We start from the raw sequence: 27,713 nt of genomic DNA on the forward strand, positions 1-27,713 counted from the left end.
TATGGAATTGTGAATTTTTGTCGACCGTAGCGTTTTACGATCTTCTCGAACATTCATCTTGAGAATGGATGTAAAATGAAATTTAAATTCAACAGCCCACTTTTAACCGTCGAAGACGATTGGGAAGAATCCTTTAATTTAGAATCTAACTATTTTTCTACGTCCATCCAAATAAAACCTTTTACAACAAATTGAACTTTATTCAAATTCAACTTCAATTTTATCCATTTTTCACAAAAAGTCATAATGTGTTTGCTTTATCGGGTACGACACAAGCAAGCTAGTAAACGCACGCGTCTGAAACTTAGCAGTACGCTGCCTAAAGAATCTTACTTAACAAAACTATCAGTCACTTGGTTATATTTGCATCATTTCTGGTGTCAAGTGAGAATTTTCCGAACGACTCTAGTATTTTGTTTGCATTTCATTATATCTGTTTACTTTACAAATTGAATTTTCCCCCAGCAATAAATCGATAATATTAATATTATATTATTTTATTATTATTGTTTCATAAAGTGATCATATTCCTACAAAATTAGATGTACTCGAGATGAAGTCGTAATTAAAATGCATTAATTAATTTACTTTTATATCTTTATTATTTATTAATATTATTCATTTTTATATATATAGCTTACAAGCGCACCGTGTGAGAAAAGTATATTATTTTCTTAAAATTAACTATTTTTACTTACTGCTATTTTGTTAACTCCTTTATGCGTTTTTACAGATATATCAACTTTAGGAAAAAATAAGGACTTTTTCTGTTGCATCAAGAAGATTAAATTAGTATTTTTTCTATCCTGTCATACATTATATATTGTTTTCTTATATGATAATGAAAACATAGGACAATAATAAATGAAATTAATTATTATTATTATTGATATATTAATAGTCACCGAGTGATGTCATCAAGCTGGACGGCCTACCGTTTTCAGAACTGTCAGTACGAATTGTGAACGATTAATTGAATGCGTAAAAGATGAATAACATATTTGTTCAAATCGAATTTTACTTAACCCATAAGTATGCACTCGAGGGCACGGTATGATTTTACGTTTCGGTAAACATCGTTGGATGTGAACTAAAGATGGTTGTCTGGAATTTCAACAGATTCGTTAGGGTGCGTTACTTTCGGGTTCAAAAATACCCTTTCCAAGATCGAATTCTATATATTGTTGAGCAAGAACCCTACCGTTTATCAAATCCTGTGAGAAAAAATTGGAAATTGACCGCTGTATCATATTGACCGTATTCTGCCGCAGGAATGGGTTTTCAGCATTTCTATGGTTTCTATATCCGGAGAGAAAATGTATTTATTTTCTTTTTATGTCTGCTTTATACCGAATGCGACCTTTTACATACCATGTAGTTGTGGAGATTTTATCAAGGACTAAGTGTCTTTCTTAAAACAAATATCTGAAAATTTTTAGTATTAGTCATACACACGAAATTGTTTGTATGTGTACGATCATTGTGATTTTATATTTTCTTCTTGTGGTGTCCTTTCAAGCTGATAGGGGTTCTGTACACCCTTATCAAAAGTATATTATCTTTCAATTAATGTTTTATTTTAAGAATTCACAAGAGACAATGAGTTTGAGTGCACTAGTACTTGTCCCAGAGACCCGTGAGTGTACTGTACGCATTGCGCATGCTTTTTACTTATTCATTAATGTTTGATGAGCCGATGAGAAATTATTTCATCTCGTCAGTTTAAAATATATGATACCCATATACTTACAGCATAAAAAAATTATGAAAATAAAACCTTTATTAAAGTAAAGGGTGAGGGTTGAATAACTGGACAATTTTTTATCGGTTATGGCGCGTGTGGTGGCGATCTAAGTTGGTGGGGGTATTAAGGACACCATTCATTATTAGCTCCCACTTCAAACACCATGGAGTCGTTGAACACCGTGTACCTTCCTCCTATGGGGTTATTTAAAATCTAATGCGTACACCGGAAAACTATTAAAGGCAGAGATTCAACACGAGGTGACCACCACACAGCAATGAAATGAAATAAGAACCTTCGGCGAACGCTGCACTGACTACTGTTTGGTCCTCACACTGCTGTACGCAGTGTGAGGACCAAAATGGACCGATTATTTAACTTATTTAATGTTAACGTAAATAAAAAGTTAGATTTATAAAAATAATGGCTTACATTTGTCCCTATATCTGGCACATGAATAAAATGAGCTGTTTGTAATTAATATTATATTATTTAAAAAATAGTCGGGTTTTTCTCTCAAATTTGTATCCAAAAAAAATTTAGTTCCTATTTAACAATGGTGCTCCATTGTAACTGGACTGTTAGTAATTTTCTATTCAGTAACTGAGATTATAATTTTGTTAAGCATGGCCCGTTGGAATATGTCTATAATTATAGTTAATACACAAAACACCGCTTACCAACAAATAAATTTGACGCGTTCAAGCGCTTTCAGAATTTATTTCTATCCTCAGGAACTCAAATTATTCGTCATATTTGTAACAATAATTAAAACTTCACATGTTAATTGAATGAAACTTGTGATATTTCCGACGACGTTGGTCGTCGTATATTTTAAAATTGTGTCAATTCAAACGTCTGGTAGCATCGACTGTTATGTTAAAAGGGAAGGGGATCAATTTGACCAACCTAATTTATAGCTACAGTTAGTATTTAATACCTGCCTGTATAAAATGTCGTTATTATATTTTTGTCTGTTCCTTTATTAATTTATTATTATTTAAATATATATATAAATATATATATATATATATATATATATATATAAAACAAAATCCTGTCGAGAATCATATACAACCGATGCAAAGACCAACTTGAACTGGAACTTGGGGAATACCAAGGGGGATTTAGGCCATGGAGAGGTTGCCCGAAGCAAATAATATCCTTAAAACTTATGATGGACTTATATAAAAGACGGAAAAAACAACTAATAATCACCTTCGTCGACTTTAAAAGGGCCTATGATTGTATACACCGACCATCCATGCTGAATATTCTGAGAAACCTGGGCCTTCACCCTAAACTCGTAAACATGATAAAATTAACTTTAACCGATACCCAGTCCAGAGTGAAATTCAGAGGTGAACTCTCTCGACCCTTCTACATAAAAACTGGATTGAGGCAAGGAGACGGCCTCTCACCACTCCTTTTTAACTGCGCCCTTGAATTTGTCATGAGAAAATGGTATGAAATAAATCCCAAAAATATAAAAATGGGTACTAAGAAAAACTCCATCCCACTAAATTGCCTAGGATTTGCAGATGACCTCGCTCTTTTAGCAAATAATATTCAAGAAGCCAAAACACAAATCATGAGCCTTCAAAACCTAGCACAAAAGATAGGGCTTCATATCTCTTTCGAAAAAACTGAACTGATGGCCATAGATCCTCTGGTAATAGAGCACATTACGGTAAACAATCAGAAAATTAAAATAGTAAAACGATTTAAATATCTAGGGGAAATAATAACTTATAATTTAAATGAAAAAGTGACATGGCAAAACAGGACAAATAAAATGATTAAATCCCAAAAATTAACTCGGTCAACATATAACAAAAAATGCCTTTCTGCTAAAACAAAACTTAAACATTATAAAACTGTAGTACAGCCAGAAGTCACCTACGGAAGCGAGACCCTTTTCAAAATCACTCAGAAAAACCGAATTGAAAAAATTCTGAAAATAGAGAGGAGAATTGTCAGAACGTGTATCAATAAAAAACACCAAAAAGAAGGCCGATGGTGGATTGTGCCAAATGAGGTGGTGTATCGAGAAATAGAGCCTGTTACTGATACTATGCGGAAAAAAAGAATCTCTTTCTTCGGTCATCTCATAAGGACACCGCAAACAAGACTGTCAAGAAATATCATTGAAAAGCTCTGGTTCCAAAAGCTAGAAGTAGGATGGATCAAAGAAATTAGAGAAGATATGAAAGAATTGGGAATTTCCCTGACTGACCTACAGAATAAAACTGGAAAAATTACAAAGCTAAAAGATAAAAGCATTAGATTTAAACAAAAGACAGACAAACGACAAAATACAACGAAAAGGGTGTTTACGGATGAAGAAAAGAAAGCAAGATCTGAACGGATGAAGAAATACTGGGCAGCTCGAAAGAGTAAAATAACACGCTTTTCTCAGAAAAGATCCAACTAAAATTGACTTAAGTGGTCCCATGTTGGCCGTAAAAGCATAATAATAATAATAATATATATATATATGGTATTTTTCTAAAATGTTAGTATTATGTATACTATTACAGCAATCGAGTATATCAATAAAGTTGCGTGGGTCATAATTATCACAAAATGCAAATTGTTGTCTGGATGCAAATATCATAACTTTCTTACAATTAACATGTGAAGTTTTAAATATTGTTACAAATATGACGAATCATATGAGTTCCTGAGGATGGAAATTAATTCCGAAAGCGCTTGAATGCGTCAAATTCATTTGTTGGTAAGCCGTTTTTTGTATATTAACTATAATTACAATTCATATTTATAAAACAAAAATATATCTATTTATTTATAATAAAATTTACTTATTAATAAAATATATATTATTTTTCGTTACAGATATAAATTTAAAAATGAAATCTGGGGCGATGATAACAAATAATAAAAGTTAAAAAAAAAGAAGAAAATAATGTTGCTATCAAGTAATTCCAGTTTCATAAGTAGCAATGAATCACATGGACAACTATTAACGTCAAATAGTGCTTCAAATTGTGATAAAAAAAAATCGATGGCAGAATATAAAAAAAATTCACGTGAAAGACCGAGAAGTAAAAGTGGAAACAGATCAAAAAACACGATCAAACCGTATTCACCTAGTAAATTAACATCAAAAAATAGCGAAGATTTTTTACATATATTTATAACATTAGGTGCGACTAGTGATTTTGCTAGAAAAATAATATATCCTACATTATGGAATTTATATAAAAATAGTTTGTTACCGATTAACATTCAGTTTTATGGTTTTTCTAAAATATCATTGACGCTCGATGAATTACGAGAAAAATCATCGGAATACATAACGATTGAACCGGGTGAAGGAAAAAGATTTGATGATTTTTGGAAATTAAATCATCATTATGTAGGTAATTATTGTGCGAGAGTAGATTTTGAATTATTTAATAAAGAATTATGTAATTACGAATGGACACATAATTCATCTAATAGGATATATTATATAGCATTACCAAATTCTATGATTGAAACCGTAACACAAAATCTAAAAACGATGAGCAACCCCAGTAGAAACGGTTGGACGAGAATCGTTATAGATAGACCGTACTGCAAAGATGAAGCATCTAGTGAAAAATTAACGCAACATATATTATCGTTATTTAAAGAGGATGAAATTTACCGTATCGATCAATATTTAGGTAAAAGTAGTATACAGAATTTAGTTACATTAAGATTTAGTAATTTATTATTTAGTTCTACGTGGAATCGTAAATTTATACAATGCGTTATGATAACGATTAAAGATCCGTACGGTATACAAGAAAAATGTAAAAACTTCGATTCTTACGGTGTAATACGCGAATTAATGTTGACTCATTCGTTAAATATATTAAGTGTTGTTGCGATGGAAAAACCTGTATCGTTTTGCGACGAACACGTGCGGGATGAAAAGGTTAAAGTATTAAAATGTACCGAACCGGTAAATATAGAAGACGTTATTTTAGGTCAGTATATCGGCGTACCATATAGTTCAGATGATAATAAAATCGGATATACAGATGAGCCAGACATACCGAGAAATTCAGTAACACCGACATTTTGTGTCGCAGTAGTTAAAATAAATAATGAACGCTGGGACGGTGTTCCTTTTATATTGAAATGCGGTAAAGCGTTAAATGAAAAAAAAGTTGAAATTTGTATACAATATCAGGATGTACCGGGTAATATTTATAATGAAAAACCTAACAGAAACGAATTAATTATTCAAACAGAACCGATAGAAAAGGTTTATATCAAAGTTATGAGACAAACGTCGAATGAATTATTGTTTGACATCGAAGAATCAGAATTACCGTTTGTCGTAAAGGAGAGAGAAAAGAATTATGAAGCGTACGAAAGATTATTATTACAAGTATTTACCGGGATTAAAACTAATTTCACACGTTCCGATGAATTATCACAAGCTTGGAGAATATTTACCCCTTTATTAAATAAAATAGAGGTTAATCACGTTCGTCCGTATAAATATTTTAACGGAACGGATGGACCGGTTGAAGCCCAACAGTTATTTAAGAAATATCGATTTTTACAAAACACAGAAATTCAATAACATTAAACTCTTTTGTAAATTATATTATTAAATAAATAAAGCAGTGTTTTGTTTAATTTAAATGACAAATGTAGTAGTCAAATGAATGTTTTTATTTGAACCCGATGAAGCCGAATATAAAATCCTGGGCCATTCAAAAAGGACTTCACAACTTTCAAAGCATATAAAACTTTATTTAGATAACTTACATATCCGGTTTAGGTCTCATTTCATACAAAAACTCATCAAGTTTGTCACCCTAAATTTACATCGGTTAGAAACAGCTTCCATTTGTGATGCGATGCATCCTACCTGAATTCGATTTCATTGGATACTGTAACCGACGATGAATAACTCTGCGACTACGGCGTTAATTCGAAGTCTTAGCTCAACAAGATCGGCAGGCAAAGATGGTATATAAATCCGATTTTTAATGAAACCCCACAAGAAAAAATCTAGCGGGGTAAAATCAGGGGAGCGAGGTGGCCCCGTGCGATTGAACTTTCACGACCGATCCACCCACCTGGGAATCGAGTATGAAGAAAATTTCGAACTTCTAGGCGGTAGTGAGGTGGTGCCCCGTTTGCTGATAGTCCATCTTGGTCATCATCGTCTAACTGAGGAATAAGAAAATTTTGAAATAAATCCAGCCAGATAAACTATACCATTTACAGTTGTCTTCTGGAAGAAGAACTAGCCGAAGAGCCTTGTTTTTTTTAGGGTACAAAACACATTAACCTTAGGGCTATCACGAATGTGCTGCAAAGTTTCATGTAAGTTTTTGCTACCCCATATTCAGCAGTTATGGGAGTTCACCTTGCAACTGATGTGAAACTATGACTCATCACCAAAAATTACTTCATATAAAAACGTATCGTTTATTTCTTTATAAAATTGCAGTCGAACAACTTTGTAGTCATCTATAATGTGTTAAACCGTAGTTAGTTTGAATGGCTTCAAGTGCACCGTTTACGTAATACGCGTCAAACAATCGTTTGTAGAATGCCAGTCTCACGTGACGCACATCGACTTGATTTCTTCGGACTACGTGCAAAGCTTTCTTTGAGTTGTTCCACAGCGGCATCAGGGACATGTGGGCGTCCTGGTGATTTTGTATGTTTAACAGAACAATCTGTCTCAACGGCGGTTTGGTGCCAAGAGTAAACTGGACGGCTACTAGGAGGCCCCCATACCGTACTCTCTACGAAGATTACGTTGAACTGCAGTTGCCGTCAGCAAATCGTGAAACCAAATCACACAGTGAGCACCCTTACGCACAAGTAAATGTATCTATTTTTAACAACACTGGTGGCCAAATTCAGTACTAATGTACCTGAGTCAAAATTTGATGTGTTTTGCAATGAAATGAGACCTCAACTGAATTTGTAATATCTAAATAAATTTTTATAAGGTTTAAAAATTGTGAAGTCCTTTTTGAATCACCCGATATAAAACTTATGCACGATAAAGATGGTTTCTGTTTTCATTACAGAAGTTTATTTTAATAAAATAAATGTATCTGATTTTACTTTTAATTGATTTCTACAGCTGTGATATCTTCTCTTAAATCATAACAGTACAATCACCGCTTTCGTAGTACGTGCACATCATAAATATTAATAAATTCTTTCTATAAATTGTATTTTTAATCGTCGCTTATTGGTTACATCTCGGATAACCTCAGAAACTTATACAAAAGTAGATTAATTTTAAAATCTTACGCAACAATTTTATAACTTTGATAATATTTTTGACGTTCCTAAATAATATTAATTTTATGTTTCATTTTATTTATACAGCTTTCTTAATTTCCATTATTTAATTCTTTGCTGGAGTAAAAATCATCTTATTTGAATCATTTATAAAAAATTTTTTTTTTCTTTTCCTATAAACTTAATTCATTATTTGTTACTTTTTGAATCACTTTATATCTTATATATAGCAGTAAACTTGTGAAAACATCATTTCCCATAAATTTTAATCGCATTCTTTATTGTGATCTACTTTTTAATCAGAAATTTTTTAAATCTTATTTTTACACAGTTATATTCCCGTATTTATCTATGAATTTATTACATTATTAATTCTTAAAATTTTAATAAATTATTCACAAAAGTAAGTTTACTTACATCAAATTTCAGTTTACCAACATGTAGCTAGATTTTCAAGGACTAATATAATAATATTTCAGTCGTTAAAGAAGATCTAATAGGCTCTTTGTAATAATTTTGAACCTAACTTGTGAGATTACGCTTCTAACCTGAATGTGTAGGCGTTATTCATAAAATAAAATGCATGATATTCATCAGTGAAAAAACGTTTGTCTTCACCGAATAAAACATCTGTAAATAATTACTTTAAAGTACAGTACACTATGCAGGTATATTTAAAATAATCTAGACTATAATTCACGCTCATTTCTTTTTATTTAATAAAATAGAAATTTTATGATAAAACATTCCTAATTACTTGGATATTATTTTAATTAAAGTTGGGCATAACTGCAACAGAATAGGAACTGTTTTTATAGTGTAGTGAACTTAGTTACAAGAATTTATAGTATTTATTTTTTTATACTTAAATTTTTTAAGATCATTTTTATTATTCATCATTATTATTATATAATTATAATATTAATTATAATATATATATATTATATTTATTATTCATTTTTTTTATTATTTAAAGAATTTTCATTAAGGATTATTTAATAATTTAATTAATATACTGTAGCTTAAAGATGTTTCCGACTGATGACTAATGTAAAAGTAACAGTTTTTATTTATTCAAATAACAAAGTTTATCACAAAATCTGTCAAAAAAGAATTCTTATATGGGTTAAATTATAAATTGCATTTTCAGTAAAATTAAAATTTTTAATTTTAATTTTTTTCCTGGTCGTGAGAAAGTGGTCCTCTTTCGGTTACGGTTAGGACATACGAGGATCACACACGAATACCTAATGTCAGGAGAAGCCCCACCCCTATGCACACGATGCAACTGCCGCATGACTGTGCACCACATTCTCGTGGACTGCATATGTTATGCGGCGTTGCGTCGTCAGTTTAATCTACCTAGAAACGTCCGTGATATCTTGTGCAATAATAACGGAATATTGGACCGGATATTTCTCTTTTTGTATAGTACCAAGTTACTGCAAAAAGTTTAATATTATCACATATATTTTTTCTGTTAAAAGAGTTTTTTTAATAATTTTAACCTTTACTTTCAATTTTGATTTTTTTGGTTCTATGTATTTAATTTTACTATCCGGGGAGGGGACCTTTTGCACAACCCATCAGAATTAGGTAAGTTTTATATAGTTTTTTATTCGATTATTTTAACTTTTATATTTTAACGACTTCGTCTGTGGTAATGGTTTTGAGTTTTATTTTGCCTTGTTGACTTGTTTTAATAAATTTTAATTATATGATTAATATAACATTTACACCTTATAAACTTTATTATTTTGGAGTTATTTTACCCTTTTCTTAATAAAATTCTGGGCGATGATGCCGCCCAGGCGTTTTCCGCCGACAAAAAAAAAAAATTCTGGAAATCCTGCACCTGCACGCGCGTTTTGTATACTTTTAAGGTGAATAAATTGGCCATTATAAATATTACTACAAGCCGTTATCCACCAAATTGTTCTACGGATATTATTGGTAATTTACCGTGAAACATTTTTTTTTCAAAACTGTTTGTCATTATAGTTTAATCTCTCTTTGTTTATTATTTTTTTTATAAAACATTCTGTGGGATTAAACACTAAAGGAAAACTTTCGAAAACCTTGTATATAATTCGGCCCATCGTAGAGTCAACAACATTTGAAAAGATTTATGGGAGATTCGTTAAATAAGCCCAAATTAAGTTATTACGAAGGTACTACAGGTTAAACACAATATCTTACATCAAAAACATAACTTTAACACTTCAAGGCTGTGACAACAACAGCAGTAAGCTCACTCACTACACAAACACAATGTAAATTAGGAATAATTTAGTTTGGTCGGTAGTAACCCACCGGGTTGGTCTACTGGTTAACGCGTCTTCCCAAATCAGCTGATTTGGAAGTCGAGAGTTAAACCGTTCAAGTCCTAGTAAAGCCAGTTATTTTTACACGGATTTGAATACTAGATCGTGGATACCGGTGTTCTTTGGTAGTTGGGTTTTCAATTAACCACACATCTCAGGAATGGTCGAACTGAGAATGTACAAGACTATACTTAACTTACACTATAACATATCACCCTCGGAAGTAATATCTGAACGGTAATTCCCGGAGGCTAAAAAAAAAAAATTGGTCGGTAGATGACGTAATAATTGATAATTAAACTCCACCGTTTTCGAAGATATTTATTTTCGCATAACGGTGTATATCTCTTGCTGAAAATATCGGCCAACGAATGGAAGAAAAAAAACAACATCGAATGAAAATTAGCGAGAGGTGAACTTATGTTATTTTACTAGATCTGTCGATTATTTTCTTTATTTACAGGTTTCGTTGGAGTAAGACTCCAACATCATAACATTAACAATATCATAACATTAAGTTATGATAACTTAAAAGTTATTATAATCTTAAAAGTTTTAAAAGTTATCATAATCATGATAACTTTTTATTACTATGCAAATTTTTTCTTATTCAGATTATCATTATGAAAATATTTCATTTTTTTAATCATTTTTGATTCATATATTTCTTAAAAAATGCTCAGTACCAAGAAAATCGTTGGGTAGAAAATCGTTGGGTAGAAAATACCACCTAAATTTGGTGACGACAGTGAGAAAAATATTTGTTTATATATATATATTTTACGAGTATATTTAATTATTATTATAAAAAGTAATAATACATACTTTAGCTAGTTTTTAGAGCATTTCATAAAAGAAGAAAGGAAGAAAGCAACAAAGCAACATCAGAAAAATTAAAGAATATTGGATAAAACTGAAAGCAGCCAAAACATATAAAAAATAATTGAGCCGACATACCTCATAATGGGTATTTTGAAAAAAAAAAGATTAACTTTTATTTTTAATTTTAAATGATCTGTTATGTATGAAATTGCATCGTTAATTTGTTTTAATAAAATATTCTATAACACAGCAAAGTCTATCCTTATCGGGCCAGAGTGAAATGAAATTTTATCTTTGAAAATGAATTTTTCTATCAACTACCAACGTATTATAAAAGATTGCGTAAATCTATCAGCCATTAAAAATATCGTTTTCTGTAAGGAAAGAGAAAAAAAAAATTAACAGTAAAGTAAAAATAGAGTAAATAATGCTTTCGAAAGGCTTACTTTTCACAAACTTCATATCTCAGAGAAAACTGATAATCAGTACCAAATTTAAGTGTTGAAAAATGTTATCAAAAATTACATCCATGAAACATGCGAGCAGAATACTACCTCAAAACCGATCGAAACAAACAAACGAACAAATTATAAACGAGTTCGTTAACGAACCATCTGGAAAATGAAAGTTATTGAGCATGTCGATGACGACGAATTTACAATAGAAAATCAAGAGAATATTATTAATTCATAAAAGAAGGTTTTGACAGTTATAAATGATGTTCAATTGTTTTTTGTTAACAAAAATATATTCGATGTTGTTTTTCGAGCATGAATATTAATTGAAAATCATTTTTCTAAAGCAAAATCAACGCAAAATGCATTATTAAACTTATGTAAAAAGTAAAATCTGTAGTAAAACGAAATTTATTGGTTAGTATGTACAGTTTTTTTATTTGTTTAATGTAATAAATTTTGTTTGTAACACTTAACACATCATTTTCAACTTCCATTGACATCTTTATAGTGTCATACTTGTATTAAATAAGCAGTTAAGTAACAATAAAACAGAAAAAACCCTATGGTATCCTTTAAGTTAAATTAAAAATAAGTGAATTTTTTAAAAATACACTGTATTTGTTGGGTTAAAGTAAATGTTGGAACTACATAAACACCCAAATAACGATAAAGGATAATATATACTTTTCATCCGTACTGCAGTACATTCGGAAAGTCGCTCTGCAGTATGGTTTAGAATTATGTGGTGCGTTCTGTTCTTTCGGCGTTGCCCTGTGGATTCATTATTAGAGAAAGATATCGAACTTGGTACCGCACATAAACCTGTAAAAAGATTACTGAAACTTTTCCCCTACAAAGTAATGTGTGTTCAAGAACTGAAATCTTACAAATCATGTCGAAAGATTAAATTATTGTCAATGGCTTACGTTTTATCAACAAAATTCCATAGGTATTCTAGAAACGTTTTTACAGATGGGGAGGGTATATTAATTCACAAAATACACGACTCTGGTCGAAAATTAACCCCCGATGAATTACACGAACAATATTTACACGAAGCGAAAATTGGAGTCTGAGTCGATGCGAGTAGAACGCGCATTTTGAGTCCAATATTTTTTTGAAAATGCAGTTAATAGTGACCATTATTGTGCCGTTTTAACAAAATTCATTAGTCAGTTAACAGAAGCGGATATCAATCACGGTTGGTTCCAACAAGATGGCGCCACAGCGTACACAGCTAATAGGTCAATGACTTTTTTATGAAATGTCTTTGGTGAACGAATCGTTTCGAGGGTTTGTGGCCTACACTACTCCTCGATATGACTCCCTCAAATTACTTTCAGTGGGGAGCAACGAAATACACGATTGACGAACTAAAAACTGCAATAACGGCATACATACGAGATATTGTAGTAGATCAGCTGGTTAAAGTGTTTGAAAACAAATTGAAACTTGTACAGTGTTGTATTGATGTTGGAGGAGGTCATTTTCAACACCTATTATAACTATTCCAGTTACTGTAATACCCGTTTCTATAAAATAATGAAATTAAAAAAAAAGTTAATAATTAAGGTATTTTCGTCATGACAACCATAATTCAATTTGACAGAAACTTTCCGTACGCTCTGTATAATAATAAATAAGAACTCCTGCCCCAAAAACCAGAAAATTTTTATTTTTAATAAAATATATCAAATGGAATCCTATATTTAACGAATTTTTTTTTTGGTCCTTAGACACTCTGTTAAGGACAGTTATGCTGTAATATATAGTAAAATAAAACAATTTTTTTAAAAATGAGAACATTTTAAATATGAGCTTCGATATATAAGAAAACTTACACATCAAAGCTATAAATTATATAACCATATTTTTGATCCGCTTTTACATCATTAAATTACTAATGAAGAACGCCTCTTTCGTTCAAATTATTAATCGGTAGAAGCAAATTTAAGAAGAATATTATCCATTTAAATTGTAATAAAAATCAATGAAAAAAAAATTAAAGGAAAAAAATCCTTAAAAAATTATAGATAATATATAAGATAACAAACTAACATTACACTTTTATAGGTTAGAGTTGTTTAATACTGTATGTTTTTAAATCGTGACGTATTTAAAATGCTTTCTCCCCGTCATGTTGTCTGTTGCTGTGTAATTTTATTTTAGTTGCATGTCACACTATAAGTTGCATGATAACTTCGATTATAATGTATGTATTGTATATATATATATATATATATATATATATATATATATATATAGAGAGAGAGAGAGAGAGAGAGAGAGAGAGCGAGGGGCAGAGAGAGGAAGAGTTAGATCTGTATGCATGATACTGTATTTTTTTCTATTATCTTTTTTTTCATACTATACAAGGAACAAAGGTTTAGCTATATTTTATATTACTGTAAAAAAAAATAATAAACTGAATTACGTACACTGTTTAAACAATAGAAGTAATCTAAATTTATAGAAATGTAAAATCATAAAAATTGAATGAAATATTTTCGAGTTACCATCATTTATATATAATTAAAGGTAATAATTTAAAATTTTAAATATACTTTTTTTTATGAATAAAACGGTCTTCAAAAATAACTTCTTTGAAAAAAAGAAATTTTTAAAAAATATTCCTTAAATTTATACTTTTAGAATATATTAAAATAAAACAACTCTTTCCAATTTCCAATTTATTAACTTTTAATTACATTAACTTTAAAAAAAACTATCGAATAAGGTTTTATTTATTTATTTATTTATTTTTTGTATATAGTACATTTTTTGAAGTTGGTTCTTTTTTTTTAATTTGGATAAGCCTACAAAAACGCTAGCCATAAGAAAAGAGATGTTTAAAAAGCTTCGTTTGACAACTGATAAAAATAAGAATAAAAATTCAGAGAAATCGTGTAAAGAGGTTGCTACCGAGTTTGAGCTAAGGCTATCTGGACTTCACGATTTTTTTATTTGCCCGTTTTCCAATTTTTCTATTTTTGGTATTTTGAAAAAATACCAAAAAAAATTACATATAATTTATTTTTTATCTAATATTAAAATATATTTTCTGTTTATAATAAAATTAAATTATTATAACAGTAATTTGATGAAATTAAAAATATTGAGTAGACCCTACAAACAACCATCGTTATACATATATAAATAATTAAATCAACTATTATATAAATTATGCCAAATTTAATTGGTTCACTGAAAAGTTTTAATTAATTTCCGTCCATTATCAATGAAAAAATATTATGCATTTTCAAAATAGTAAACGTGAACAAGAATAACAGAAATGCTTATGTGAAACTAGGAATTCCCCGTAGGCAATTCGTAGTAGGCCTACAATTTATCAATAGATATAACCATATCTACAATTGATATGGTATCTCCATAGATGCATCTTGATGAAGAAGGCGTATCCCATTTGTGAAAGGAACAAGCACATTTAACCTCTCTTTAGCCGTTCCGGGCGAATATAGTCTAGATGATTTTAAAATAAATATTTATTTAAAAAAAAGAATATTTTTCGCTTGACCAATGACCTTCACTTAATTATTAGACGATCGCTGCTCCACCCGCGAAATTATATGACATCATCATAAGTTCCACAATTCCTTTTCACCTCGTCAAGATGAAGAGCGAACGAAGGAGATGAGCCCAGCAGCCACCGGTCAAAAGAATGAAGAGAACTGCACTTTCCCCCGTGCTGCCCCTTTTCAGAGCCACGGGACAATATGAGGTTTACGGTTTATAATCCAGTTACAGCCGGTTCACGGAAAGGAAGGCCAAAGAAAAAGAACACAGAAGAAGAAAAAGAATCACAACGCGACTCACCGTCACGGCCCGACCGAGCCCAGCAGAGAAGCAGTACGAATGGCAGCCAGAATGAAAAAATTTTCTAACTTCTTACCAATTACCCACTTTACGTACCTAACTTACAATTTTACTTTAGTCAGCACATGCAACTCCCTCCAGAGTAAGGAGCGCATTGCTTCCTCCGAACACTAGTTCCCCGGAAGGCGTATTTTTGTAAATCCGAAAGGCGTTAGCACCGAAAGGACTTCAGCGGACGCCGACTGAAGAGGAATTACGTCAGGAATTACGAGGGTCGTATGCGTCTAGTCTTCCACGACTAGTCCGGTTAGTTATTTCAAACTGATCTAAAGGACAGGAGCGCAAAAACCAACTCCATCATAAATAAAACATAAAAAATCTATCAAAAAAAAATAAAAATAAAAATCATAACCGCCATTAAATAAATAATGACCCGACCGATAATAGAAAGACACAACAGCAAAGGACAGTTGTCCAGGTTCTCTGATTAGTAGGGAGATAATAAAACTCCCTATAACCTTGCGTTCCATTCAGTTCCTCTCTTTAGTTCTTATCTCGTTAAAGGTGGCCCGTATTTTATATTGAAACCAGGTGGTACTTCAGTGATACAAAGGAACTTAGTTGAGAATGAAGGTTTTGAATGGAGTTTTTATAGTAAACTTTTACGAATGCACAGCGTTTTTTTTTTCTAGCATATGGTCTTCTAAATCGGAGTTAATCCTCAATTGCTGATTGATAAATCCTCTTGTGAATCTATAGCCTCTTATTTCTTTCTTCTGATCGTGGCATTCAAACTGTGGAAGTGATTAGAAAAAATATAATCTAACCCGTGACTATTTCTAACTATCAAGACACAATTGACAACCAATATTTTTATAGGCATCGTTGACCTGAAGTCATTTTTATTGTATTGGGTATTTAATTTTTTTAACGAATGGACTAATAATTCAAACCGGTGTATTTATATTCTTCTGTAACAAAGGAAAAAATCCTCAGGACTGAATTTTGAAATGTTGAAGCCGATACCATATTGAACTGGCAGTGTTGGTATATAAGTTTTTTTTACACACCACTTGAGAAAATGGCAATAGAAATATTTAACTACTGATTCTATAAAAGATTAATAGATTAAGTTTAAAAGATATAAAAAAACAACCTCATCGATATCTATTATGAATGTGTAAAGTTCATATAGATAAAAGAATATGTGAACTTTAAAAATACATCAGTTTTATTAGAATAAAACAACTATACAAGTATACGACATATAAATTTGTGTGTGCACATATATATATATATATATATATATATATATATATATATATATATACACACACACACACACACACACACACACACACACACGTACATATATGCAATAAGGCAGGTATGCTTGTTAAAAGGGTAAAGGAGAAAAGACTATGGTTAAGTAAATAGTAAGAGATACTTAACGACCTTTTCTAAGAGTAAGTGTTGTTGAAAAACACCCTTAACTCTACATTGTGTATAACTCCCTTACCTCACGTCTATCCAGCATTAAAGGGGATAGTATAAAACCCATATTGCTTGTTACCGGGCCATATATACACTACTACTCAGAGTACCAATAATAATGCCCGAGATCAAACATAAAAAAAATTTAATCATGTTGCTCTTCGTTATAAAAGACTTAACATAAAAAAGAAACCGTAAACGGAAGTAAGATTACAGTTTTTTTTTTTTTTTTATTAGTTAAAAACTGCTTATCTGAATCCATTAACCCACATTTCTTGATTTAAATAAGTATAATTTATTTTTTAAAGAAAAAATAGTTAACTTAGTTTTATATTCAGAGTGTTTTTAAAATGGTGAACTGGATATACTTTTTCGGATTCTACTAATAAAACTAAACAAAAAATATCTTTAGGAAAAACGGCAACCTCTCCTTCTCCTTTCCACCAGTGTCCGCCATTTTGTTACTTTTGTATAAAAATTTATATCTCAAGTTCGGAGAAATGAATCACATTAATCTGTAGGTGTGTCATAATTGTTAGGTCATAATTGTAAGAAAATTATTACTTAATTTGATATTAAATTACAATAGTAGAATTAACAATAAATAAAAACAATTAATATTTCATTGAATTGGACTTAAAGTAAAGGATATGAAAACAGACACAAAATTACATCAATTTTTAAGCCATAATTCGGTTATTTATTAACCGATTTAAAAAAATAAAATGTCATTTTGTTCAAAACAAAATGCTTAATATTTTAGCTTAATATTGTTAAATTATGATAAAATGAAGGTATAACGGATTGAAAAATAAACATGGCCGCCATTTTGTAATTTTCGAAGGTATTTAAGTCCTGATTTTTTGATAATTTTAAAACTTTATTACCAAGAGGGTTACCAAATATTAATGTGATTCGTTCATCCGAACTTGAGGTACAAATATTTATATAAAAATAACAAAATTGCGGACAGTGGGAGAACGAAAGAGAAATTGCCATTTTTCCGAAGGATATTTTTTGTTTATTTTTACAAAAAATCCGAAAAAGTAAGGCCAGCTCACCATTTTAGAAACACCCTGTATGTATAAATATATATAACAACTAGTTCTTTCTTTTCCTGTTTAGCCTCCGGGAATTATCGTTCAGATATTACTTCAGAGGGTGATATGTATGAGTGTAAGTGAAGTGCAATCTTGTACAGTCTCAGTTCGACCGCTCCTGAGATGTGAGGTTAATTGAAAACCCAAAATACAAAAGAACACCGGTATCCATGATCTAGTATTCAAATCCGTAGAAAAATAACTGACTTTACTAGGACTTGAACGCTGGAACTCTTGACTTCCAAATCAACTGATTTGCGAAGACGCGTTCACCACTAGACCAACTCGGCTGCAATTTTCCTACATAATGGCCGTAATTACTTTTACATTACGACGATCGGTTATGATTTTAATATTTTATAACTTTTAATTTACTTATGTTAATTTTAATACTTATAAACTGAATGAAAACTTTTCTTCATGATGTGCGAATGATCGAGAGTACTAAAAAATCACAGACGAATTGTTGGTAAGGTTGAATTTTAATTTATTTTATTTATATATAAATAATTTTAAATAACAACTGTACCGTGCTTGAAAAATTACACTTACAATATAGTTTTATATTCAAATTTTTTCTTCCTAGTATAACGTACCAGAAATCCAAACCTGTCAAGAAACTACGTAAAAATAATATTTACTAAACATATTTGTTTATAGCTCAACGGGCTGAACAACAGGTTAACTCGTCGTCGCAAATCAATTGCTTAACAGATGACTTTTGAATTCGAAGGTTCTGAGGTTTAAATCTAAGTAAAATTGGTTGTTTTTATAAGGATTTGAGAATACTAGACTGTGGATACCGGTGTACTTTGGTGGTTGGGGTTTAATTAACTACACGCCTCAGAAATGGTCGGCCTGAGTCTATACAAGATTATGCTTCATTTACATGTCGTACATTTCATCCTCATTTGATTTTCTCGGTGGGAAGGGGTGGTTTGTTATTGTTCACTAGTCGAACAGATTGCAACGTACACATTAGGAAAAAAAATTATTTATAAAATAACGTATATATCATTTAGTTCAAACAACAGTTGTCAACTAACTGGATTGGTCTAATTCCCCCGTATGAAGAATGAATATGTCTCCATTAAATATTTACAACGAAATTTTATTTGCATTTAATCCATAACTGTAGTAACATCAATTAACAAGTTTATTACAAATTCAGATATGATATTGGTAGATAATAGTGATAATAGTAGAAGCAAGAAGAGACAGGCTGACCGAGAGGTTAGTGAGCATTCACTGATTAAGTGTGTAATTAAAGAGTAAGGTTCAGTTAAGTGATATTTAATTTACCATTATCGGTATATTGTAACGTGGCAAGTCTTTGAGTACACACAATGAGAGATGTTACTTAAGGTAACATCAAAAATAAACAAATTAAAACTTCATACGGACTAATGATATATCTCATTTATTTTTCCTTCTAATTGCCATGTTTCCTTTTTTCCATAAAAACTTATATCTTAAGAACAGATTGAGATATTCTAATGAATTAAAATATCCACGGAAGATAAGTTTTGTGACTTATTTTATTTGATTTTCAGATAAAAAAACTTAAGAAATCACAAATTCTGCCCCTTAATTAACGTCCTAAAAATCTCAGTACAAGCTCATTTCACCGGGGAAGCTGAAATCCAAGCGAAATCTTTCATTAACTGTAACTCGCAAACGAAGCATTTTTGGACAAGTTTATACGAACTCTCCATTATTTTCACGAGTAGAATAGGTTATGAAGGTCCCGGGAGAACTTCGGTATACACTCGTATATATATTTACTTATTGTGTTGGTTTGATTGCATGTATATTCAGCAATATATATACCGTATATTTGTAAATGAATGATTCGGATAAAATTCGGGTGTATATCTTTCATAAGTTTAAGGACACCTTAGAAAAACTATTTATATCAGTTTGTCTTTAAACTTATGAACTACATACAAATCTTACATGTCTGTGAGAAACAGCTTTAAAAAATACATCTTTTGGTGAAAACCGCAAGCTTTTAAGTTAAATGCTTCAAATTTTACGGAGACATTTAAATATTTTAAATGAGCTAAAATTAGCCTGTTTTTTTTTTATAAAGAAATTACTATTTCTCGTAAAATGTGTAACCTAGGCTAATGAGTGTGATATCATTTTAAAGCTGTCTTTTAGAGTTTTTCAATAGAGTAATAAAAAAAATTATAAAAACTTTTAAGACAGTAATGTTCAAAAATGTACAAATCACTTTAATGACAGGTACACCAACTTAGAGTGTCTGGCATACCAACAGTAATTAAAAATGTCAACTTGGCGCTATTATCAGCTGTTTCCCACCAAAACGGTGATGAATTAGCATTTGTTTTTTTAAGATTAGATCGGTGAAAAGTTTTTTTATTAACAATGGGTAAGAAAAGTGTTAGTGTAGAAGTAAAATGGCAAATAATCGGTCTCTGGAAAGCAAATAAAACATACAGAGACATTTCTGAACGATTAAAAATATCAAAAACATGTGTACAGCAAGTCGTTAAAAATATCGTGATCAAGAAACTGTCGTTGATCTTCCACGATCTGGTCGACCACGAAAAACGTCAATGAGGCAAGACAGAGCAGTTATAAAAGTATCAAAACTTAATCGGTCGGCTAGTTTTCCTGATACAGCGATAGAAGTAGCACAAAATCATGGAATTCAAGTTAGTACTGCCACTCTTTCTAGACGTTTAAAAGAATCTGGAATGGAATCGCATTTCGCATTAGCAAAGCCTCTTTTAAGCGCTGTCCACAAGTCAAAACGTCGTCAGTTTTGCAAGCAAACGAAGAACCGGTTGAAAGAAGCTTGGCGAAGCAGATTCCCAGTTGTATTCAAACAGAAAAATTAAGGTCAGGCGAACAAAAACTGAAACGTTTCTACCAGCCTGCATCATTCCTGCTGTGCAAGATGGAGATGCTGTCTTGGTTTGGGGTTGCATAACTTTGGAGGGTGCTGGACACCTTAGAATAATGGATGGGACAATGAACACCATACAGTACATAAAAACAATGGAAGAATTCACGCTTCCTGATGTCCATAACCTATTGAGTGACAATTTCATCTTCCAACAAGACAACGCACCTTGTCATAAATCACCAGTTATGGTTTGATACAAATGATGTGGAACTTTCGGACTGGCCTGCTCGTAGTGCTGACCTAAATCCAATTGAGAATTTATGGAATCGGATGGCACTGCAACTTGCTAAAAGAAAACCTAAAAATAAGGCTGAGTTACGACTTCAAATCACAAGTCTGTGGCTATAGGTGACAAAAGAAAAATGTCTGGAATTGATTGAATCAATGCCTGATAGAGTGCCTATAGAATCAATGCCTGATAGAGCATGCCTAAAATCGTAAGGAGGTTATAAAAAATACTAAACATTTAAAAAATGATGTAGCATTATTTATAATTTTTACTTGTATAAAATAAAAATTTTGTCATGAAATACTGATTTTTTGGTTATTTTTAACTTGTCCTTAAACTTATGAAAGATACTTTATATATATATATATATATATATAAAATAAGTTAATTGCATTTTATTTTTCTTATAGCATTGTCATTTGCCCTCGCCCGCTTAGGCAAATGAATGTCAAAAAATCTTCTACGCAGTATACTATAATATAATACTATATATAATATAATATACTATAATAATAATGCCACTGTAATTTAACAATGGCGGTTATATATTTGTGTTTTAAGATGGACAGAGTCGTTAATTGCATTCCGGACCTTTGTAGTGCGGGTTCTGACTGTTACTTAGAAGATTAGAAAAATGTTGTGTTTTCCTCCCAACGAAATTCCCCTTCCGTCCGTTCAATGAAGGCCTTTCGGTGTAAGCGCTTTTCGGTCCAACAGCGATGCGCCTGATGGGACCCAGTTTTTTGGAGGGTCCAGTGCACTTTTTACGAAGGGATCGCATGTGCTGACTGTAGGTCGATAATTATTGATAAGATAAAGGAAGAAAGAATAAGGAAAAAGCTTAGTAAAACGATATCATTGAAATATCAAGGTCAATCGATTTGTTACAGTAAATGACTAATAATATATACTGAAAAAAAGTAATTTTATAATAAATAAATGACTGAGAATTTATGAAACCGTTTTTTTAACGAATAAATTAACATTGATAATGTATAATCATTATAAAAATCATATAAAGAGATCCTGTTTATGAAAGCAAAATTTGTGTTATTTCAATATCTATCACGATTATCAGATTAAAAATCGTTACGGTCAATGATTACTTATACACGCACAATAAATAAAGCACACACAAACAGACACGCAAGCATAGGTACTTGAAACAATAACAGGAAAAAGAGAAGGGATAATACATATAAAAACTTACTTAACATACTGAAAAAAAAAATTAATATATAGCACCTTAAAATAAAACATTGCTTTAATGATTAAAATCTTATCTTTTTACAATGGTTTAAACATGATGATGATTTATCAATCAAATCCGTAATGTATTAAAGAGTAAGTGAAAACGAAATTAATTAAATTAATGTTAGAGTTTATATCAAATTTCTTATTATATAGTTTACGTTGAATTAAAAATCAAGCCAATTCTCTAAATAATAGAAATGATTGATGATGTGATGGACAATATTTTAAAAATTTCATGGGAAATTTTATAGAGTATAACTATGATACCTGCCTACTTTACTCACTAATTAACGTGATAAAAGTATTTGTAGTGTACCACCCACTTCGTAGGTTCTCAAAAGAATACACTCTCTTCGATGGGGATAGAACATAATGAATTAAATTCATAGAGAAAGACTGTATCATAGTAAATTAACAACAATTTTATTAATATCGATATAAAATATAATATAAAGCCAACATAAAAACAATTAAAAAGTAAAGAAAAATAATATTTCAGTTCGTTTTTAAGTGCATCTTTGAATTATTGGTCGTTATTTATTACATTTTTTTTTTTTTAAATTTAGAACTAGTTTTATTAAGAATTGTCAGTTTTATTTAATATACGAATAATGCTAGACTTTATTAAACTACGAAAAAAAGGTCTGTTGGAAAGAAGCCTGCTTCTTGATAAAATTTTAAAAAAATAAGTGTGAGGAATAAAAAAAATTCCTAGATTGAGTTAAACTTCTTTGCAATGCAAAAATATGTATCTTTCTCGTTAAATTTTCTACCGTAAAATTTTTTTATGATATGTATACATCATTACGCTATAACAATCTAGTACTATGCAATGACGATAAAAAAAATCTTTATACAGTAAATATTCTTACTGTTATCAGAAATTTTTTTAATAACACCCGAAAGAGGAATTCATCCATAAAAAAAAATGAATTATTGAGACGGTAATTTAGTAAAGGTGAGAACTTTAAAAAAAAAAAAACATAAAAAAAGTTACCCCGGTAATGCAAGAATTTCTCTCGGCTGTGAACAATAAAAATAAAAAGATTTAGACTCAAAAAACGAAAAGGAGAAAGCATATATTTTAGGCCTAGGAAACTTTGCATTCAGGCCGAAAACACAACTGAACTGAGTGATTACTAGTCTTAGTACGCTTATAAAACGGGACCAACAGGATAAAGACATATAGTCTTGCTTGCTGGTCGGTTGGTGACGATTAAAAATATAATAACGATAATAATTATCTTAACAGAAAACATGCTTTAAAACATTTTAAAAAACGTTTCCGGCTTTCTTTTTCCAAAGTATATAAAATTTTAATATATGAATTTGACTAGAAATTTATTTTAATCAGAATTAATATATTAGTTTACGTTTTCCTGTGGCTAATAGGAAATTATAACGTATATTTTGTAAGGAAATTGACTGCTGTAGTAAATAAATGTTTAATGTTAAATTTTTTCGCTGGAAAATTTAACGTAAAATATCAAAATCTAATATTACAGAAATTTCTAATCTCTTATTATCACTGGAAATTTCTCTTTTCTATAATCAGAGAATATAATGTTACAATATAAGATTCGTTTTCTGTTTATGATTTACTGCAAAATAATTAACCAAAAGTCTGTATAACTAATCAGCTATATAATATAATCTATGTAATATTTTAACAATATTTTTACACATTGATACTGAATCCACTTAAAATTTCCAGATAAGTGACGTTTCACGACAAGTTATATCATTTGTCTTTTCAAATGAAATTTATTTTAACGGATAACCGTAAAAATACGGGCGTAACAGTTCTTATATAAATTTTGTTAATTGCAAGGCTAATGTAGAAATAAGTAAAAAATTCTAATAAAGGAATCCACTAACTACCATTTAATTACAGATCAATACAGACCAAATACAGATCAATTGGGGTGAAGAATTATTTACGTTTTGCCTTATAACAGTGTTGTAAATTGCTAAAATAAATGAAATATGAACTAAACACGATTCAAATCCACCTACAGTAAACGCAGCAAAAAAAGAATTAATGACAATACACGTTCATCCTTTCATATCGCAGACAACACTTAAGTTTCACCGTCACCAAAGATTAAAACGACAACTAACGAATCAGAATACCGAAGTTTCCTAGACAATCACAAGAACAAAAAAGACTGACGAATCAGAAAGTAACTATTTCAAACCAATCACAACTGTCAAACGAACGGCTTAATATACATTATATTAAGATAAATAGATTAATAACTTTATGGAATTTTATCCTAATAAGTTAAGGTTTACAGTAAGTCTATTAAAATTGAGATATTTTTAACATAAAAAATGAAAAAATTGATAATAGGAATTAAAAAATATATTAATTGAATTGATGAACGAAATAAAAAATGTCATCCGCTATTGGATGTTAAACACACACACACACACACACACACACACACACACACACACACACACACACACACACACACACACACACACAAAGTTATTTTAATTAACAAGAATTCAATTTAGACGTACTAAATTCATCCACTCAAATAATTGGATTTAATAGTAGTGGGGCACACAGATTGGGCATTGCGAATTGTATCTGTCTATAATCTACATTTAGAAGCAATTTCGCTTTGTTCTCATGTTGCAGTTGTACTGTGTAGCACAACCTAGATGTTTAAATGTTCCAACGGACACGAATTGTGAACGTATTACGAGAATACGATTGAATTTAACGATCAAAGTAAAAGAGTTCCCGTTAAAAACATCTGCTTTACACATAACAATACCCCATTCCCACGCGGCCAATCAATCCCTTTTTGTAACAGTTTTATTTCAGTTTTACCATTAGAAAGAATATATATAGCCACTTAATATGCGTGCTTGTATTTGTGAACGTACAAGCGTATCTAATCTTCTATTAAAAAAAAAATTAGTTCCGAAAAAGTTTAATAATTTATTTAAATTTATTATAATTTAATCGATATTATAAAACAAAAAATCGTTATATTAAAATCATATTAGATACAATTACTTATATTATATTCTTATTTAAATAAGAATTTTCTTTACACATGCTTTATTCATACTAAAATATTTAACATTACTCTTTAAGATTAATAGAAAAGATTAAATAACAAAATTATTAAAATTTCTTATAAATTCACGTGAAGTATTTTAAACAGCCAATAATTAAGTACGTGACGAAAATCAGAGGGTGATTTGGATATACATATATATAAATATATACAATATTCGGTTAATAAAATCCATTTTCAATCCAATCCCATCACTTGACAGAATTTTTCCTGGGCTATAAAAACTGTAATAAATAAACGCAACAGTTTTACTGACTGAAGCGATAAAAAAACGACGTATTCAAATCAAATGTAATACTGTAATGTATTGTTGAAGTATTGAAATTGCAACCGTAAATTGTAATTGCCACTAGAGTGAAAACAACTAGAAATTGCAACCGAAACGGAATGCTAACTTTACTTCGAGAGTAATGTCAACGCTGTAGTACCCTGATGTACCACTTCGAATTCAGGAGCAGCACCTTATGGATAGATTAATTTTTTTTGGACGAGTATTTTTTGATCAATTCGTTTTTACTGAAATAAATATTAATAATATTTAAAGAGTATTCAACACATAGAAGAGCGTCTAAAAGTAGAATGAAATTAAGTAATAAATGAAACTAATTTAACTAACAATTTAAATGAAAATTAAGTCTTTGTAAAACGATGTAATATGACTATAAATAAAATTAAAAAAATTATCGTTTATTAGCAATATAATGAAATAATCTTTAAGAAATTATTCTATATATATATATATATATATAATTATTCTATATATATATATATATATATATAGAATAATTTCTTAAAGATTATAACATTGCTTATAGGTATATCTATATATATATATATTAAGTATTGACTTTCACAATTTTTTCATTTAATTTCTACAAATTCTACATTCCCTCATTGTAAAACTCTACCGGCTGTACTTATCAGGTACATCCTCTCTATCCTAATACATATAAAACACAAGTAACAAAGTAAATAAAATCATACGGTTTTATCAACGTACAAGTATAATGAAAATTATCTTATTTCACACTGAAAATTAAATATTTTTATTTATGGTCTCAAACTGTTTCAATATACAGTACCATGTTCCTAGCAAACTTTTATTACGTAAACTATAATAAAATAAAACAATAAAGAAATATCAATAATTAACAACAAAAAGTAATTAAGCAATTCAGAAAAAAGCAATTAAGATTTTTTGATATGTATATGAATCCAGGGGAAAAACATTAATATTTTTTTTACTAACCTACACAAAAGAGAATATATTAGAGAAGCAATGCAATAAATTTTTAAAGTACTTCTTTTTTCGTTATAAAAAAAATTCAACTACAATAATAATTAGGTAGTATAAAATAAAATTGTAAAAAAATACTCGTAAAAAATTACCTGAGGTGTAACACACAGACACACACACACACACACACGACATCCGTTAAAACAAGACCGTCATTTTATTTATAACCTCTGTTTTTTAAGAGCATAAAACTTTTGGCAACACGTATAATTGTGTGCTCATAAAATATTTTAATGAGTTTTGGTGAAATGGTCTGAAAAAGTTATACATTCTTAAAAACAGTAAAACGTTTCATATAAAACAATTTATAAATTAATATGGGCTCAAGACAGGATTTATTTTTTATTCTATTTGTTTCTAATTCGAAACATATAAAAGCGATTTAAAAAAATGTTGTAAGTTGTAAATAATAGAAAACTCATTAGTTATCTGAGTGAACGATTCACTTCTGAATTACATTCAAATAAGTATTAAACTTTAAATTTTAAATATAATTATTGTATCTCAAATCTTATAATTTTTTTTTTTTGTTTTTAAAAGCTTTTATTTAACTCGCTTTAGGAATAATCAAATCTTGCAACTGCTATATCTTTTGATCTATCGTATGAAAATCAATGAAATTTGGTAACTTCGATGACAATACAGCACTACGGTGTCGGAATTTGATATGACCCATCCCCACGCGCTACCACTACACTAAATTCATGCATTTAGTTGAAAATTCAACATTCATTTCTCATGAACTATCGTATGAAAATGATTGAAATTTGGTACACGTATGTAACTTCCATGTGTAAAAATAAATATTTTACTTTTTTTTAGTCTTCAAAAAAATACAAAAATATATTTGA

The 27,713-nt window shown here is 30.1% G+C and overlaps 1 long non-coding RNA gene across 1 annotated transcript in view; it reads right to left on the minus strand.

The window, feature by feature from the left end:
- LOC142331077 (uncharacterized) overlaps positions 1–27,713 on the minus strand; it is a 190,893-nt gene that overhangs the window by 33,619 nt on the left and 129,561 nt on the right. The window lies entirely within an intron of this gene.

This window comes from Lycorma delicatula, chromosome 10 (assembly GCF_047948215.1).
Source record: "Lycorma delicatula isolate Av1 chromosome 10, ASM4794821v1, whole genome shotgun sequence".
In the NCBI taxonomy this organism is placed as follows: domain Eukaryota; kingdom Metazoa; phylum Arthropoda; class Insecta; order Hemiptera; family Fulgoridae; genus Lycorma; species Lycorma delicatula.